Source organism: Cervus elaphus, chromosome 31 (genome assembly GCF_910594005.1).
Source record: "Cervus elaphus chromosome 31, mCerEla1.1, whole genome shotgun sequence".
In the NCBI taxonomy this organism is placed as follows: domain Eukaryota; kingdom Metazoa; phylum Chordata; class Mammalia; order Artiodactyla; family Cervidae; genus Cervus; species Cervus elaphus.
In genome coordinates this window covers 2,636,785-2,645,391 of record NC_057845.1, presented here as the reverse complement: position 1 = coordinate 2,645,391, position 8,607 = coordinate 2,636,785, and positions in this window count along the sequence as shown.

Sequence of the window (8,607 nt, the reverse complement as noted above, 5' to 3'; positions counted from 1 at the left end):
AAATGTGAGTTTATATACAATGTCTGAATTTGTCCATTTTAGATATTCAAGTTGCTGCTATAAGATTCAGCTCATTTATATTACCTCACATCTATCTTCCCCAATTTCCCTGTGTAATTATAACACATATTTGTTTCTCTATTGTTTGGCTATCTTTGAAATTTTAGGCAGTAAACATATACCAAATATAGTCGGTCTCTTAACATCCCCTTGGGTTTAAAGAGAACACTGGTGCTCTTTGACTTATATTTAGCTCTGCTGTCTTCCTTTTCTGGCATTCCAATCGTAGAGCATTCCAGGTGATAACATTTACATTTGGTTTTATAATTAAAATTACATCTTCCATGCTTTCTCTATCAGTATATTTTAAAATTTGTAAACTAATAACAACGTTTTACATCATTGCGACTTTGTAAGCATTATTCATGGAGGAGTCAAGTGGTATTCTGTGAAGTTAACTTTCTCCTTATACTTGTTTTTATTTCTTCTAATTCTCACAGTATTTTTAAATTTTCCATGACAAGAGATATTCTACAACGTCTCCTTTTGTCCCAGGAGACCTCTCCCCCAGAGCCACCTGTCCTCCTTTTTTACCTGGACTGTACGTTCTGCAGGTACAGTGGACAGTTTGACTGATTCCCCAAATCCATTCCATCGCAGACAATGACTGAGGAGACAGTCATGTCCCCTCATTAGACTGAGGAGACATCCTAAGTGAGGATGTTCCAAACACCATTCCTAAAGTTCCAGCAGTCTACAACACTTCCTATTTCCTCCTCTGCTTTATTTATTACACCAACACATATCACTTTATAGCATAGTTGCTTTTCATCTCTTCACCTGAATGTAAGCTCCATGAAGGCAGGAAAGTTTGTCTTTATTTTCTGTTTCTTTTCACATATATTTCATATATTTTCATATTTTTCATATATTTCCATATATTTCATATATTTTCAGATATTTCATATATTCACATTTTTCATATTTTCATATATTTCATATATTTCATATATTTTCATTTATTTTAATATATTTCATATTTTTCTTATTTTTCATATATTTTAATATTCTTCATATATTTCATATATTTTCATATTTTTCATATTTTCACATATTTTCATACTCTTCATATATTTCACATATTTTCATATTCCACATATATTTCATATATTTCATATTCTTCATATTTTTCAAATGTTTTCATATTCTTCATATATTTTATATATTTTCAATATTTCATATATTTACATATAATACATAAATTTTCATATATTTCATATATTTCATATTTTTCACACATTTTCATATTCTTCATATTTTCCACATATTTTTGTATTCTTATTTTCTTACATTTCAGATTCTTCATATTTTCACATATTTTAATATTCTTCATATTTTTCATACATTTTAATATTATTCATATTTCTCATACATTTTCATATTCTTCATATTATCATACATATTCATATTATTCACATTTCTCATACATTTTCATATTCTATATATTTTTCACACATTTTCATATTTTTCATATTTTTAGAATATTATCATATTCTTCATATTTTTAGAATATTTTTATATTCTTCATATTATTCACATATTTTCATATTCTTCATATTTTTCACATATTTTCATATTCTTCATATTTTTGGAATATATTCATGTTCTTCATATTTTTGGAATATTTTCATATTCTTCATATTTTTGGAATATTTTCATGTTCTTCATATTTTTGGAATATTTTCATATTCTTCATATGTTTGGAATATTTTCATGTTCTTCATATTTTTGGAATATTTTCATATTCTTCATATTTTTGGAATATTTTCATGTTCTTCATATTTTTGGAATATTTTCATATTCTTCATATTTTTGGAATATATTCATGTTCTTCATATTTTTCACATATTTTCATATTCTTCATATTTTTCACATATTTTCATATTCTTCATATTTTTGGAATATTTTCATGTTCTCCATATTTTTGGAATATTTTCATGTTCTCCATATTTTTGGAATATTTTCATGTTCTTCATATTTTTGGAATATATTCATGTTCTTCATATTTTTGGAATATTTTCATGTTCTTCATACTTTTGGAATATTTTCATGTTCTTCATACTTTTGGAATATTTTCATGTTCTTCATATTTTTGGAATATTTTCATGTTCTTCATATTTTTGGAATATTTTCATATTCTTCATATTTTTGGAATATTTTCATATTCTTCATATTTTGGGAATATATTCATGTTCTTCATATTTTGGGAATATTTTCATGTTCTTCATATTTTGGGAATATTTTCATATTCTTCATATTTTCCCCATATTTTCATATTCTTCATATTTTCCCCATATTTTCATAGTCTTCATATTTTTGGAATATTTTCATAGCCTTCATATTTTTGGAATATTTTCATAGTTTTCATATTTTTGGAATATTTTCATATTCTTCATATTTTTCACATATTTTCATATTCTTCATATTTTTGGAATATTTTCATATTTTTCATATTTTTGGAATATTTTCATATTCTTCATATTTTTGGAATATTTTCATATTCTTCATGTTTTTGGAATACTTTCATATTCTTCATATTTTTGGAATATATTCATGTTCTTCATATTTTTGGAATATTTTCATGTTCTTCATATTTTTCACACATTTCCATATTCTTCATATTTTTCACACATTTTCATAATCTTCATATTATTCACATATTTTCATATTCTTCATATTTTTGGAATATTTTCATATTCTTCATATTTTTGGAATATATTCATGTTCTTCATATTTTTGGAATATTTTCATGTTCTTCATATTTTGGGAATATTTTCATGTTCTTCATATTTTGGGAATATTTTCATATTCTTCATATTTTGGGAATATTTTCATATTCTTAATATTTTCCGCATATTTTCATATTCTTCATATTTTTGGAATATTTTCATATTCTTCATATATTTTTGGAATATTTTCATATTCTTCATATTTTTGGAATATTTTCATATTCTTCATATTTTTGGAATATTTTCATATTCTTCATATTTTTGGAATATATTCATATTCTTCCTATTTTTGGAATACTTTCATGTTCTTCATATTTTGGGAATATTTTCATATTCTTCATATTTTGGGAATATTTTCATATTCTTCATATTTTTCACATATTTTCATATTCTTCATATTTTTGGAATATTTTCATGTTCTTCATATTTTGGGAATATTTTCATATTCTTCATATTTTGGGAATATTTTCATATTCTTCATATTTTTGGAATATATTCATATTCTTCCTATTTTTGGAATATTTTCATGTTCTTCATATTTTGGGAATATTTTCATATTCTTCATATTTTTGGAATATATTCATATTCTTCATATTTTTGGAATATATTCATGTTCTTCATATTTTTGGAATATATTCATGTTCTTCATATTTTTGGAATATTTTCATGTTCTTCATATTTTTCACATATTTTCATATTCTTCATATTTTTGGAATATTTTCATATTCTTCATATTTTTCACATATTTTCATATTCTTGGAATACTTTCATATTCTTGACATATTTTCATATTCATATTTTTAGAATATTTTCATGTTCTTCATATTTTTCAAGTATTTTCATATTCTTCATATTTTGGGAATATTTTAGTGTTCTCCATATTTTTGGAATATTTCCATATTCTTCATATTTTTGGAATATTTCCATATTCTTCATAATTTTGGAATATATTCATGTTCTTCATATTTTTCACACATTTCCATATTCTTCATATTTTGGGAATATTTTCATATTCTTAATATTTTCCCCATATTTTCATATTCTTCATATTTTTGGAATATTTTCATATTTTTCATATTTTTCACATATTTTCATATTCTTCATATTTTTGGAATATTTTCATATTCTTCATATTTTTCACATATTTTCATATTCTTCATATTTTTGGAATACTTTCATATTCTTCACATATTTTCATATTCATATTTTTGGAATATTTTCATATTCTTAATATTTTCCCCATATTTTCATATTCTTCATATTTTTGGAATATTTTCATATTCTTAATATTTTCCCCATATTTTCATATTCTTCATATTTTTGGAATACTTTCATATTCTTCATATTTTTGGAATATTTTCATATTCTTCATATTTTTCACATATTTTCATATTCTTCATATTTTTGGAATATTTTCCTATTCTTCATATTTTTGGAATATTTTCATATCCTTCATATTTTTCACGTATTTTCATATTCCTCATATTTTTGGAATATTTTCATATTCTTCATATTTTTGGAATATTTTCATATTCTTCATATTTTTCACATATTTTCATATTCTTCATATTTTTGGAATATTTTCATATTCTTCATATTTTTGGAATATTTTCATATTCTTCATATTTTTGGAATATTTTCATATTCTTCATATTTTTGGAATATTTTCATATTCTTCATATTTTTGGAATATATTCATGTTCTTCATATTTTTGGAATATTTTCATGTTCTTCATATTTTTCACACATTTCCATGTTCTTCATATTTTTCACACATTTTCATAATCTTCATATTATTCACATATTTTCATAATCTTCATATTTTTGGAATATTTTCATATTCTTCATATTTTTGGAATATATTCATGTTCTTCATATTTTTGAAATATTTTCATGGTCTTCATATTTTGGGAATATTTTCATGTTCTTCATATTTTGGGAATATTTTCATATCCTTCATATTTTGGGAATATTTTCATATCCTTCATATTTTGGGAATATTTTCATATTCTTCATATTTTTGGAATATTTTCATATTCTTCATATTTCTGGAATATTTTCATATTCTTCATATTTTTCACATATTTTCATATTCTTCATGTTTTTGGAATATTTTCATATTCTTCATATTTTTGGAATATATTCATATTCTTCATATATTTTTGGAATATTTTCATATTCTTCATATTTTTGGAATATTTTCATATTCTTCATATTTTTGGAATATTTTCATATTCTTCATATTTTTGGAATATTTTCATATTCTTCCTATTTTTGGAATATTTTCATGTTCTTCATATTTTGGGAATATTTTCATATTCTTCATATTTTGGGAATATTTTCATATTCTTCATATTTTTGGAATATATTCATGTTCTTCATATTTTTGGAATATTTTCATGTTCTTCATATTTTTCACATATTTTCATATTCTTCATATTTTTGGAATATTTTCATATTCTTCATATTTTTCACATATTTTCATATTCTTGGAATACTTTCATATTCTTGACATATTTTCATATTCATATTTTTAGAATATTTTCATGTTCTTCATATTTTTCAAGTATTTTCATATTCTTCATATTTTGGGAATATTTTAGTGTTCTCCATATTTTTGGAATATTTCCATATTCTTCATATTTTTGGAATATTTCCATATTCTTCATAATTTTGGAATATATTCATGTTCTTCATATTTTTCACACATTTCCATATTCTTCATATTTTGGGAATATTTTCATATTCTTAATATTTTCCCCATATTTTCATATTCTTCATATTTTTGGAATACTTTCATATTTTTCATATTTTTCACATATTTTCATATTCTTCATATTTTTCGAATATTTTCATATCCTTCATATTTTGGGAATATTTTCATATCCTTCATATTTTGGGAATATTTTCATATTCTTCATATTTTGGGAATATTTTCATATTCTTCATATTTCTGGAATATTTTCATATTCTTCATATTTTTCACATATTTTCATATTCTTCATGTTTTTGGAATATTTTCATATTCTTCATATTTTTGGAATATATTCATGTTCTTCATATTTTTGGAATATTTTCATGTTCTTCATATTTTTCACACATTTCCCTATTCTTCATATTTTTCACACATTTTCATAATCTTCATATTATTCACATATTTTCATATTCTTCATATTTTTGGAATATTTTCATATTCTTCATATTTTTGGAATATATTCATGTTCTTCATATTTTTGAAATATTTTCATGTTCTTCATATTTTGGGAATATTTTCATGTTCTTCATATTTTGGGAATATTTTCATATTCTTCATATTTTGGGAATATTTTCATGTTCTTAATATTTTCCCCATATTTTCATATTCTTCATATTTTTGGAATACTTTCATATTCTTCACATATTTTCATATTCATATTTTTGGAATATTTTCATATTCTTAATATTTTCCCCATATTTTCCTATTCTTCATATTTTTGGAATATTTTCATATTCTTCATATTTTTGGAATATTTTCATATTCTTCATATTTTTGGAATATATTCATATTCTTCCTATTTTTGGAATATTTTCATGTTCTTCATATTTTGGGAATATTTTCATATTCTTCATATTTTGGGAATATTTTCATATTCTTCATATTTGGAATATTTTCATATTCTTCATATTTTTCACATATTTTCATATTCTTCATGTTTTTGGAATATTTTCATATTCTTCATATTTTTGGAATATATTCATGTTCTTCATATTTTTGGAATATTTTCATGTTCTTCATATTTTGGGAATATTTTCATGTTCTTCATATTTTGGGAATATTTTCATATTCTTCATATTTCTGGAATATTTTCATATTCTTCATATTTTTGGAATATTTTCATGTTCTTCATATTTTTCACACATTTCCATATTCATCATATTTTTCACACATTTCCATATTCTTCATATTTTGGGAATATTTTAATAATCTTCACATTTTCCCCATATTTTCATATTCTTCATATTTTTCGAATATTTTCATATTCTTCATATTTTGGGAATATTTTCATATTCTTCATATTTTTGGAATATTTTCATATTCTTCATATTTCTGGAATATTTTCATATTCTTCATATTTTTCACATATTTTCATATTCTTCATGTTTTTGGAATATTTTCATATTCTTCATATTTTTGGAATATTTTCATATTCTTCATATATTTTTGGAATATTTTCATATTCTTCATATTTTTGGAATATTTTCCTATTCTTCATATTTTTGGAATATTTTCATATTCTTCATATTTTTGGAATATATTCATGTTCTTCATATTTTTGGAATATTTTCATGTTCTTCATATTTTTCACACATTTCCATGTTCTTCATATTTTTCACACATTTTCATAATCTTCATATTATTCACATATTTTCATATTCTTCATATTTTTGGAATATTTTCATATTCTTCATATTTTTGGAATATATTCATGTTCTTCATATTTTTGAAATATTTTCATGGTCTTCATATTTTGGGAATATTTTCATGTTCTTCATATTTTGGGAATATTTTCATATTCTTCATATTTTAGGAATATTTTCATATCCTTCATATTTTGGGAATATTTTCATATTCTTAATATTTTCCCATATTTTCATAGTTTTCATATTTTTGGAATATTTTCATATTCTTCATATTTTGGGAATTTATTCATGTTCTTCATATTTTGGGAATATTTTCATGTTCTTCATATTTTGGGAATATTTTCATATTCTTCATATTTTGGGAATATTTTCATATTCTTCATATTTTCCCCATATTTTCATATTCTTCATATTTTCCCCATATTTTCATAGTCTTCATATTTTTGGAATATTTTCATAGCCTTCATATTTTTGGAATATTTTCATAGTCTTCATATTTTTGGAATATTTTCATATTCTTCATATGTTTCACATATTTTCATAGTCTTCATATTTCTGGAATATTTTCATATTCTTCATATTTTCCCCATATTTTCATATTCTTCATATTTTTGGAATATTTTCATATTCTTCATATATTTTTGGAATATTTTCATATTCTTCATATTTTTGGAAAATTTTCATATTCTTCATATTTTTGGAATATTTTCATATTCTTCATATTTTTGGAATATATTCATGTTCTTCATATTTTTGGAATATTTTCATGTTCTTCATATTTTGGGAATATTTTCATATTCTTCATATTTTGGGAATATTTTCATATTCTTCATATTTTCCCCATATTTTCATATTCTTCATATTTTCCCCATATTTTCATATTCTTCATATTTTTGGAATATGACATGGAGTTGCAGCTGACCCTTCAAACAGGACTTGTAGTCTCAATACCGCCTCTGTCTCCAGGTCTCCACCTACTTCACTCATTTACCATAACTACATGGCCTTTGAAGGTGTTTGAGTCTGAGGTCCTCCACTATGAAATACAAGAATTAGATGATTCTAAGAATTGGAGACATGAGAATAATTATGAAGGTAAACTATCTATAAGGAATCACAGTGTGCATTTCCCCAAAAAAGCAACTAACTTTTGGTATATTGCTATGGGTATGAAACTTGTATGTATTATAAGATATTTATGAGGATATTGACACCATTCACACAGTGGCTCCCTAAAAGAAGATCTAAGGAAATTGTGTTTATGTGTGTATGTGTTCACACATACACACAGATATGCACAGAGTAGATACTCAGTAAATATTTCTTGAATAAAGTAATGAGAGGTTCAAGAGCATTCATCAAAACCCTAAGCAATAATAAATATTATGAACTGCTGCTGTACACCTCACAGCTTATG